The sequence below is a fragment of the Sinohyriopsis cumingii genome, chromosome 5, assembly GCF_028554795.1.
Source record: "Sinohyriopsis cumingii isolate HCF-2022 chromosome 5, ASM2855479v2, whole genome shotgun sequence".
In the NCBI taxonomy this organism is placed as follows: Eukaryota; Metazoa; Mollusca; class Bivalvia; order Unionida; family Unionidae; genus Sinohyriopsis; species Sinohyriopsis cumingii.
In genome coordinates this window covers 84,787,073-84,800,302 of record NC_142965.1, presented here as the reverse complement: position 1 = coordinate 84,800,302, position 13,230 = coordinate 84,787,073, and positions in this window count along the sequence as shown.

Genomic DNA, 13,230 nt, shown 5'->3' with positions numbered 1-13,230 from the left:
GTAGTGGTCAGTATACTCCTAGGTGTTGTATATATTCGTTATTTACAGTCAACGGAATTGGAGTTTGCACGGGTGATCTATTTGATGTTTATACTAGTATGGTCGTTTTGGTTTCTTGGATTGTTTTGCTGTCTTGGCCATATATATGGAATTTTGTATCGATTGCATGTATATCAGTGTAATGGATTCTATATAAAATGTCTGTTGTTAACGTACCAACAAAAGAACATGTCATAGAATTTAGTCCTGAAACATGCTATATATTAATCGACCAGGACTTGATGGAGTTATGCTGAGTTGCACATATTGGGTTCTTTCACTAAGATAAAAGTGTTTCCAGATTTTTTTTCCCCCAAAGCAATTATAACAGAAGAGCTTTCCAATAAGTGTGATATGATCAATTAAGTATAATGCCTTCTTTGGATGCAAAAATATTGATCTTAATATGTTGCCCTTAATGACATGTATCTTTATCTTTATCGATTGGTTTAATCGAAATCCTGATTAGTGTCCATATTGGAAGTTATTTGCTTGTAAGAAACTACTGATTTGTTTTTGCTGTTTCTAAATAAACTTGCATTTGTGGTGAAGGCTGAGATGGGTCTGTAATTTTCTGAAAGATCTCTCTTTGTCTCTGATTGTACTATTCTTGCTTTATTGTAAAACATAAAGATATTTTTATTATATTTTCGGCTTAATGTCAGAATTTTTAATATTGATTTGAGTATCATATTTCCACTTAGTTTTCAACAATATAGGAATAGGGTTATTGATTTACTTCTTTGTTAGCTTTTTAAATTGATTTTTAGGGTTGTTCTGAACTATAGAGCCATGCCTTCTTCTCATTTTATAGAGTTAGACATGTGATAATTTATTTTGATACGTATTCTTTAAATTTAGAGTGGATGAAAATAGTGGAATTTAAAGGTACGATATTTTCTCGCCCGTGCGTAATAAACAAAAACATATGACTATTTCGAGAATTTCAAATTCAAGTAATATCTATTTATGTATATGATTCGGTGGTCTCAATTTATGAAAATCAGTCCTCACTGAAAGCAGTAAAGCTATTCATTATTTAACCAAAAATTGCCAGTTACTGTAGTATATGAAGAATTGGTATTTGTTGCAGACATAAAATGCATTAGGTGTCAATGTTTCACTCTACTAGTTCTAAATACGCTCCATCGAATCTAGAACAAGTTACCGTTTGCACGACAACAGGTACAAACTTTCTTCGGCAAGCATATTGTTACGCTCAAGGGTATCACACCATGTGCGGCTTGATATGCCATCTTTCTCCTATTGCCAAAACCTTCGATACAGCATTCGTTGTCAATTGAAAGGTTCTTAATAGCGCAAATAACTAAGTAGCTGTTCCCTAATCACCTAATTACTACACATCACGAAACTCTAATACTAACCAATACCCAATTCAAAGTACTAATGCTATCTAAAATGACTAAACACGTATATTTGAAACTAATTCAGAGAATTACCTATGTTACGAAATTAGGGAGGATCCATTTTATAACGCTAACCCACGTTGTCATAAAGTCGTGAGTACAGCAAATTATCGAATCTGCTCATAGATATTAGCTAATTACTCAGATATAGCACATACCCTAGGTTTATGACATAACCAGCGCCTCTCAAAATCACGCGTCCCTTTGAGTGATCACGAATATCACACTTGTGGTCATGAATCAAGCTTGATTACTGCTCTAGAAGCAACCATCAACCCGATTCACGATCCCCAAACAAGATTACAGATCGGACTCAGAATCATTGGATCTGATCCCCAAGATCCGCCACTCTTCATCGAAATAAAAATAAAGCAGAATCAAACATCACCTTAAAATTAAATGCATATAAGCGATGAACGCAAACTAATAAATTGCAACGAAACATGATACTACTTTGAATAGGCTATCAAGGCTGCAAATTATCTTATATTACCAGAAGGTTACAAGTTCATTCAAACAAATAAAGTTCTTCTTAAGATAGCTTATTAAAACAAAAAGACGATAGGCACGTCAGAGTAACGCCGATAACTAACCATCTGATCGACAAGTCTACCTAAGTAAACTGCAACAGAATGACGACTTCTCCCTGCTTCTACAACGGGTATGCCAGGACTGTGTCCTGTATAATCAGAAGGCCATCAAACAAATGGCCCAACACGTAGGCAACTCCTTCTATCACAAGGAAGATGCTACAGTTAGAGCGATAATGATACTTATTGATTACCCAACAGTTCACCAAACAAACCGTCGCACAATTTCAGCTTCATACTGTTGACAGTCTTCTGGCATCATATCTCCTTTACCGGCCACAAGCCGACCCAGCATGCGACAAAGAATCCTAGCGCTCCCAAACAAACTCGGCACGCAAAACACCCAGTCGGCTTCAGACTATGTCAGGTCACACAGTTATTGACACCTATATGCATAAGCTAATATAACAGCTAAGACGTTAAAACTATCTGATCAGCACCCACACGACCAACAGTCATTATATCAGTCCTGAATGTATTTACAAAAGCTATACGAGTTATCCGTGTGGATCTTTCTATTCAAACAGTTTGACATCAGTGTCCATAACCCAATCATTCAACAGCCTAGGTGCCGCAACAGTTATCCACCCTTATTGAAGATACTGAAGAAAAGAAACCTGGGATTCAAATTCGTCCCAAAAACCTTGTCGTAGACTCAGCGCACCCTCCTACGCTAAACTAACCTGGTTCTCTGACCAGATATATAATCGGCCACAGACACCCCGGTACTCCCATTGGTATAAATCTCATGTACGTTTCCTTCTGCTAGTGGAGTGCTCTCATCCATGCCGCAAGCTAAGATCTTTGAGCCTTAGTGAGACATGGCGATATTTCCTCTTCCTGCTCTGTCTTATCACCACCATTATGGTACTCTTCCTGGCTGTTGGTGTAACCCCATAGGTCACCATCACCGAAAGACTGACAATAAACCTTGAGATCATAGGTGGAGTTATGATGCAAAATAGTGGTGGCTAATTTTTCTCGCGCTTCCTCTTTGACCGACCACGTTGCCATTCTATATTCTGACACGAATCGAGATAGATTCTTTGGAGCCTCGTCTGGTATCTAGCCAACCAAAAGAACGGCAGGAAATTCTCTTCTCGATCTAGAACAAACTTGTTTACGGTGATTCCGGAAGAAGCATGTTTAGATGCAAGACAGGCAATGCTCTTAAGAGGAAGGTACTGGTCCCAGTTTTCTGGTTTACCTTCAAGGTATGTAGTATCTAGCACAAAGTTCAGATTATTGGGAGACGTCGCTCCTTCTTAATTTGTTTTGGTCAGAAAACAACATACGGAGCACGCTAGATATACAAATAAAATTGTCATGCAACGCTTCTGCACCTGTGGTGGCCTCAATATCAGGCAAATGCGCCGCCTCAACCCACTTGATGAAATGATTCCCGGTCATAAAAATGTAAGCGTTTTCCTCATCCGTCTTTGTAAGAGGTCCTAACATTCGAGAGTTATGAGCTTTACTACTTCAATAGCTGTTATGTACTGCAACAATACTCTCGAATAGCATCCCTTGTACCAGGGTAGTAGTAACGTTTGCGTAATTTACTGTGGGTTTATCAACCCATAAATATCCCCCACCCCAGCTGATCACTCATGACATTGTTTTATGATTTCTCACCGCCAGTTGTACGGTACGACGATGAAAGGTTTTATTGGCTTTCCCGAACTATCAAGCCAAAATCTCACTAGCATCTCGTCGGACATTTCCAACAACGTATACGCTCCTGATATAACCTTGGCTTTACGCTTCTGATATGGCCTTGACCTCACCACTGTCTACAGATACTTCTTCATAAGAGCGGCACTGCCGAGTCTCAACCGATCAGCCTTGACAAAGTTGTATCTTGTCTCTCCACCTCTCCAAAATGAACAGCACTATCCAGCCATCTAGTGGAGAACTTATCAGTACGTTTCTTACAGTTTTTTGCAACCTTTGCAGGGCAAGTGGCTTAAATCATCGGCATTGGCATGGTGAGTTCTAGGGTTGTGTTCTATTACGAAGTCAAATAATGATAGCTGTTCCAAACAACGGACCATTCTCCTTTGGGCTCTTCGAATTCATGAGCCACGCAGGCTACTGTGCTCAGAGTGAACACTGAGTATGCTGTTGTAAAGTACCAAATATAATGTACGACGGCCAACAGCTCACGACGAGTAACACAATAATGTCGTTCCGTCTTGTCCAGGTACTGATTAGTGTAAAGATATCACTATTTTTCCCCTCATTTTTCTGGGGAACGACCGCTCATTTTGCTTCACTTCTTCCGTCTGAGATCTAGCATTTAGAAACACTTGAATTCGGGTACATCCAGAACTGATCATGTGACAATCATTTGACGTAACTCTTAGAATGTCGCCTGATGCTTACCTGTTCAGCGGAAAATGGCATCCTTTTACGTAAGCTGGTGTAAGCGAGACGCAATTTGAGCAATGTGACCTACGAACCGCCAATAATAGCTACAAAACGTAAGGAATTTCCATACCGCAATAACTGATTTCCAGAGACCTACGTCTAAAATAAGACTAATGAATTGGTGAGAGAAAGACTTATTTGCATGTTAATCGTATTTCATTCTGGTGGTCTTTTTACTATAGAGGTGAATTGAACCATTGCGTTGGAATGAAATAGTGGTGCCGTCATGTGGAAAATGTACATAATGAACACACACACACACACACACGTTAAGTGTTCTTTCAATCAGAAGCATTATCAGATCACAAATCACTGATATCGATAACTTGATAGACATCGCTCCCTACAATGGCTCGGTTGTAAAATTGTTTTAAAAAACCCTATTATTACCAGCTGAATGGTCCGTATATTATTTATTGTTATTTGAAGATATCATCATGTTACAGATTGAAACTTGTACCCAACAAGAATGCCAGAGCCAATGTGTACGAGCGTTAGAATCTACGAGAATGCCAGAGTCAATGTGTACGAGAGTTAGAATCTACGAGAATGCCAGAGACAATGTGTACGAGAGTTAGAATCTACGAGAATGCCAGAGCCAATGTGTACGAGAGTTAGAATCTAATTTATCCTCAACAATCCAAATATCACAACACATTCCAGATATAATGTCAGATGCTTCGAGTAAAGTCGCAAAATTAGTGTAATAAACAAATCAGATAATAAGAAAATGCAAAATATCTGGTGTTCAAGTTCACATTTAAAGATGAGAAATATTTTGATTCAACACACGTGTTATGTTTGTTGAAAAAAAATGTAACTGATGATAAATGTGAAAGCCCGTGATTACATAACAGACTTGTACAAAAGTTCATCACACAATTACTGCAATCTGAACATCAAACATCAAAACTGGTATATCATTGTTTACTCATAACATTTCTAGTTATGACAGTCACATGTTCATTAAAACATTGCTTAAAAAACGAACCAGATGAAGTGGTATAAATCATACCAAACAACATATGAAATTACTGCTTTCCTTGCTGTTGCCCAAAGCATGTATCTTACTGTGTATCCTGTTGCTTGTAAACGCCATTGAATATATAGGCAGAGACCCTTGCAGGGCCAATTCACCATTTTATTATATTTAAAGGTCATATGCATCAGCAGACATGAGTTTGTGTTCCTTTAGAGAGGAAATATAATGCATTTAAAACCATGCTTTCATAAATTTGTTTTTGTTTGTTTTTGCTGTTTCAAAAAAAAAATGGTTAGCTTTTTTATTTGCGACACTAATCAGTTACAGTCAACTGATAGTCAGCCTGCTCGTGGATGTCTTTACGTCTTTCAAATCATTACCATCATCAAGTCATGCATATTTGAGTATCAATACTTCTTTGTACAAAACTACTACTAGCTGTTTCGTTAATTTAACATGATCATGTAAATGTATCTTATTATTATTGCTATGGTTTAATTAATTTTTAATGGCTTATGTAGTGTTGGACTTTATTCAGCTTCTGCATAAAATATTTTCCTCTATTTTGTCACAATGTTTACATGTAAGTAAAAGTTACTAGGTCATCCCATTTATGGTTTTCTCATCATGGTGTTATTTTCTTTAACAAAACCATTTTAGTATTTCATAATATTTAACACTTTGTTGACGAATGCTTCTGATTAAAAGCTTGTGCAACAATTCTTATCAATTGTGCACTAAACTTAATAAAAGAAACAGGAGCAACCTCACTCGTAGCTATTTGTGCAACACGTAATACAATTGCTGTGCAACACGTAATACAATTGGTTGTGCAACACGTAATACAATTGCTGTGCAACACGTAATACAATTGCTTGTGCAACACGTAATACAATTGCTGTGCAACACGTAATACAATTGCTGTTATTCTCATACAACCTGAAACTTAAGCTCACTTCAAATACTACTTTTGTCTTGAGGAAATCCATTTATCAGACGATCAATTGGCTCAACAGACGCCACGTTTAGCCAGTCTGTTATAAGCCTCACTAAAATCTGGCATAATAATAATAACAATAGAAACTTTAAATCCGAACACATGAAACCTGGCGAAGTTGGTATACTAATCCAATTTGGTGAAATCTTTCAACTACCCGAAGACGTGCTTCCTGGCTCAGAAATATGTTATAGTGAAGACATAAACCAAAGGATTTTTTCCTGGAGTTCAGTGTGTTGTATTCCTACCGAAAAATGGCACAGGTTGGGACTTGCAGCGTTGAGCTTAATAATAAAGTTGTACTGAATTCCTTTATTGAAGGTAAAGAGACAACTACAAGCCTATTATTACATGTTGTCTATACAGACATCTCTTAAAACGGAGAGACTAACTGGCATCTATCTTTAGTATAGGCCAGTAGTTCACTTGACTGACATACTCATAAGAGCTTTTAAATATCGTGCATGAACACGGTTTTGATAAAGTTAGTGAACATCCAACAAAAATAGCACAAAAATGAATGAGAGGTTATACTCTTATGTCTGTTACAGATCATTTAATGAATTTTATTATTTTATATGTCAACCTACCGAAGAATTTGCACATATTGCTACTAGAAACCTTTTAAAAAATAGTCATAAAAACAAATGAACTGGATACAAACTCTCTCCCTGACCTTAGAAATGCTCTTTGGGATTCAGAGAAATAAGAAAATGCAGATTCTTTCTATTCTGTATAGTATAATATTTTCAAAAATATCCCGGATACATATTTCCCTGCTACGAAGATAAGGATCTCTGGTAAGAAGCCCCTCACCCCACCCACCCCCCCCAAAAAAAATGCAACCCTGAAACTGATCAAGAACGGCACTGTGATAAATAACCCATTCCGAAAAAGAAACAAAATAAACCTTTCCTTTTTTTTACTGTTCTGACAATAATTTTTGCTTAGATGACAGCCAACATACGTGGTCTGTTATAAAAGAACTTCTCCCACAAAGCAAAATACGTTGGTGCCAATTCTCTTGAATTAAATGAATAAAATAATGCTGACTTAATGCATATTGCTGATATCTTCGATATATTCTGAAATGAAGTACTACATCCACCTCTCGGGTCGTATTTGCAATAAGCTGTATAGCATACTGAGAACACAAATCTTCCCCGACAACAAAGGCACTGATATTGACAACCATTAATATAAACCCCTGCAAATACATGCCCTTGTGATTTCTGAAAACCGTAATAAATTATTAATCTCTCATAACATTCCAAATATCTTGGAAAATGCAGATGTTTCAGCTATCTGTAGGAGACCAAGTTTAACAGATCCAGATAACAATCGCTTAACTGACACTACGTTGGACGTTTTTTGAGCGAATTGTTTTAATTTTTATTTGACAGATACCGAAATGGTTACCCCCATCCAACCTAGCTTTTAAAAGAGGCATTCAACTGATCTGCATTTCTAATACTAACTGAATATGAGTTTACATTTAAGAATACCTTATTGATAACAATGGCTACTGATCAAAAGAAAGATTTTGACATTGTCAATGACTTAATTTATTTACAAAGTAAAACAATATGGCGTTAAGGACAACAGATAAATGAAGTTTACTGCATAGCTGTCAAACAGAAAGTAATTTACTGTAACTAATGGTAACCTTTGTTATTCGAAAATCATCAATACAGGTGTACACAAGTATCTATCACGGGATCTCTTTTTGTTCGATTTTTATGTAAATACAATAATGCACCTATTTCGCGGATAATACTGCTATTTACTTTGTAGACAAATGAGTTCAAAAACAAGACCAGTTCAAAGTTTAATAATGTCTACAATTGACTGAACGCCAACAAACTAGGTCTTCACATTGGCTCAACAAAATAGGAAGCAAATATTTTTGACAATTACCTACCTCTTCCACAAAAGTTAGAGAAAGTCCCACGAATAAAGAATCACTAATACTTTGAGATTACTTTACAGGACAATTTAACTTTTAAATACCAGTTACAGAAAGCAACTGATCAACCAAAACAAAGTACTGTGCTTCTAAAGTATTTCATTCCAATCCACACTCCAAAATTTTTGCATATCACTCTCAGTTCTTTCCCCAAATCGATTATGATTTGAAAATGTGGACGTGTCTGCCAAAGATTGGCATTGACTGAGTATAAAAAAAATCGCAACATGCGCATAATTTTAAACAGTCCTTACCACGTGCACTGTTGATAAGCTGTATCATCTCATTTTGCAAACATAAACTCTATTTCATGGGAAAGGGCGTGCATGGTGAGGCTCCAGAACAATTACGCAACCATTTCACATTAAAGGGACTACAGACTTCACATAATGATATATCAGTTTCAAAGTGTGTGTGTGTGTGTGTGTGTGTGTTTTCAGCTTCTTTTCGCCACCAGGCGATTTCTTCTTGCCTTCGGTTGCAGGTGGAGGTTCGGTGTGTGTGTGTGTGTGGGGGGGGTCGAGTACAGAGGACCTTTCAACTGAAATGTCGATATCCGATAAACGGTCAGATGAGGGTTAGCTTAGCATCTTTTTAGATCGCCTTTGTTGTTGTTTTCCTTTAGCTTCTTATGATCCCTGTATGTTAACTAGAGAGCACGCTATTGGTCGGGGATAATTTCTACTACTGGATGTTTACATTTGGGTTTAGGTTCAGGTGGAAGGTCTGGAAGTATTGGAAGTATAGACTGGTATAATGTTCGCATTCGTGTAATTGTCCGGGTTCGGATTCGTACGATGGACCGGGTAGTGGTGAACTTACTTGTGTTCTCGTTTCTTGTGTCTTCCTTCCTGGACTAGTTTCATAAAATCTTCAAAAACTGCGTTACCTTGGTCAAAGTCTTCAGTCTGAAATTTATCAACTATTTTATCATATCTCCTTGGCTCGCGAGAGGCGTGTCGATACCCAATAGTCTTCTTGAATATCCACTTGGGCCTTATTTCGTCCTTGCCTATATCATTTCATCTCAAGCTGAAACTTTTAATACGAGCTTGCGCCAGTTGAGGGTCTGGTAAGAGCGGCACGTACATGATTTTCAAAAATCCCATGGCAGCCTAGTTCTTTAAATAATTGCTTGATTTCATCTTTGACTTGTGTACGGGTGATTGTGTCGGTGGAATATTTTCAAATACCACTTTGACGTCTTCGTTGAGTACACAGGTGCGTTTGGAGATCACACAATGAACGCATTAGCAAGCGTGCGTATCAATTTGTGTCATACAGAGCACGCCTGCTTATTTATTGTTTTGTTGTTTTTGCTTGTTTTTTTTTTTGCCGGCCAAGAGAAAATATTCTCGGGGTGGGATGGGGTGTCTTGCCGGTCAATCTTCACATTTCGTACACCACAAGATTATTATGCTCTAGACCATGGTTGTCAACGTGTGGGTTCTTCATCGATATGTGGAAAAGAAATTGATGGTGGAAGACGAAGACGTTTATGACGACGCAAGAGCTTCCTTAAAGTCTCTGAGTACATAATATAACGGTTGATCGTCCCAAGAATGATGGGATCAAATACAAACGATCCCACGTCGGCTATCGCATAATCAGATTCAGCAACAATTGGGTCAATGATCAGCACATGAACCGAGTTTGGAAACACGGAGCCATGCTTAGGCGGTCGATACTTCACGAACACATAGAAGTCTTTGATGGTGAAATCTTGTCTTGTTCGTGGTGTCATGGTGAATATGTATTGTTTCATAACTTGTTGTATAACTCTGCCATGCCTTCATGCCTTCATATTGTGTCTGATGTCGCATGAGAACAGGTACCGCAAAGATACCTTGATTGTAACGCGTAAAGGTAGAGCCAGGACCGCTGTATCTTGCGTTTACGAACAGGTTGTTCGCGCGCGCGTTCAACGACTCTACATCGATAAACCGCCACGAATTCCGCGTTCAACATTAGATGCGCACCGATATCAGTAAATAGCTCCAAGTCGACCATGGTTTTAGTAGTAATGCACCCCATGCCATTTCTGGCAACGATAATTAATGCGTGATCAAGCTTGCAAACGCGCATGGCTGTATTACGAAGGGTCGCAAAGACATCAGCGAGCAGCAAACACGTCCGTATGCAGACACAGATTGTAATTGTCGCAAGATTTTGAGAACTCAACGCGAAATCAGACATTATTCGTGTGCGTATTGTCGTTTTAGGAAATACTTTTTCGAGACAGCGGGGAATACAATCAAGCGGTTGCAGCTGAGTCTCGACAAACCTGTTCCAGTCGTACATGTTATACTCGTACTGGTACACACCGAGGATAAGCAAACCGAACTTGTCAATGCTGATATTCGGGAAATGCAACTTGCCCAGTCCAAACGTCATGGTGACGTTTATTGTCGCTCTCAATGAGGCTGCGATACCTTGCATTATGATATGGCAATCACACCAACGAAGGTTATGAAGCACACGTAAATTCGTGTTTCCTTGGATAAATTCTCAGCTGAAGTTTGCATGCGCTGTGTGCGCTAGTGATGTGACCATGATCGCGATCTTTAGAGGTAATAACAGCCGTCGGACCCAAAGGGACCATCACAGATCCAGTAAGGAGTGGCTATCGAAAACTCACAAATATCATAATGGTCATGAGCATGTCCGTCGGCGAGGATAGCTGTTGCCGGATCCATGTCGCTGTAACTTCGAGCAATTTAATAAACACGTCAGCCAAATCTTTTGCCACATTACAACAGTGGTGACACAATTGCTCCACCGCATCTGAAGGCATTGTAGCAAAACTTGTTCAGCAACTTGCAAATAAGCTATATAGTTTGTTGTTTATAAATAATCATTACAATCTGCAATCACATATACAAATTAAGCACACAGTATAGGTATGCATAACAGCAGTTTAGACACATATTTTGGAATACTACATAATTCGTTTTTATTTTCACTGGTATTCTTCTATGCCTTTTGCGTTGCCATGTGTCAGACATTTTTATTAACACAATGGCGCTAATAAGTAGATAAATGAAACCAGCTCGTATTATGCTGATTGGACGAAGATTTTAAATGAATGCACTGCAGTTCAGTTTTCAAAATTTTGAAAGATTGGTAAATTTTTAGATCTCATCAAAATTAGTTCATTTTAAACTACTGTTTTGTTGTCTTTCTTCTGACGGACCCTTCAAAAATTACTTTGATTTCATCCATTCCTTCCAGGGAACGTCTTTTATACAACTTTTAACGTCAACTGTTGCAAATTGTTAAAATCATGTAGTAGCAATAGGAAAAATAATTAAAATAATAAAACAAATAACACAACTCAAAACGACTGGCTGAAAAATATTCTGGGTCGGAAGATAACGACAATATCTTTTTAATGCATGGCCGTGTTATTAAAGCAAGAACGCCAATGGAAGACGGCCCAGCATTGAGAATGGCTGTAGTTCCATTTCGAAAAAAGAAAAAAGAAAGAAAGAAAGCAGCATAGTGTTTTTGTTAGGTCCAATTCCCTGTTTACAAGAAAATATTGTCCGTACAATCTGATAAATTTCCATCATTGAAATGTTAACAATTTTAAAATATTAATGTATAACATATCAATTACTTGACTACTCCCATCCAGATGCTATCCGACACCAATATTCAAAGCTCCAACGATTGTTAGCTCTACTGGCTATAGACCAAAAGAACTTATTTGATGGATTGCTGTCCGTCGTCCGTCAGCACAAATCTTGTTTATTGTTCCTCCTGAGAAACTATTTGGAGGATATCAGTGAAACTTTATAACCATTTTCATCCCGAGGTCTACGTGGTTTTAAATGAAAATAGTGCTGCTCAGACATCCAGTATGGCTGCCATGTGGCCATCTTGAAAATCGTGTTATTGCTGCTACTCTTCAACGGATCATCATAACAATAGGAAGATTTCACTGAAAGACTTCATTCATATGATGTCTTGTGGGTTCTGCATCAAAATGGCACCGATCTGACAACCGATATGGCCGCCACTTTGGCCATCTTGAATGTGCAATCCCCCCACCCACACTTTCTCAAGGATTTTCCTTAAAGCGAGAATATTATCATTATCATTCATTTTTAAGGACCAATAGCTTTTGACCGAGTTTCATTGTTTCATGATATGTCAGATAGCAGAATGAGAGAACAGGTTTGTTTTTCAGGAAGAAATAATATCCTATATCCCCACTCTAAAAATTGACAAGTTGGAAAAGGTTGGTGTTTAAAGGAAAAAGTTGCTTTCTGCCACTTTTTAAATAATTATTTTCCGTCATTAAATGGCCACGACATTTTAAACATTAAGTGGCCACATCGATCGACATTGCTTTTGACCTGATTCAGGGGAAATCACACGGAAAATACATTCTTTCTTAACAAGAGTTATTTCCCTTAAATAATCCGAAAAGTATTTAATGGGCACTCTTCAAAATAAAGGTTAACTCATAACGTCTTGAAACGATGAACATTCCGATATTTTCAAAAGAAATATAGCGTAATCGTGTATTGCATATATTCTACAAATGTTTTAGAAGGTGCTCGGGGTCCTCATTTATGTGATAAAACTTGATAATAATACATCGAATCCTCGATAAAGTTTACAGAAGTCGTTGAATCAAATTGAAAGCGTTTAATATTGAAAACAAGTTTATAATTTTTGTGTGCCTAAAATGAAATGTATGTTTGCACAAATAAAAGCATTTAAACCTTGAAAGTAGAGCCTGCACTATTAATTATCCTCATAGTACCCCGTTATACAAAAGTACGTGCATC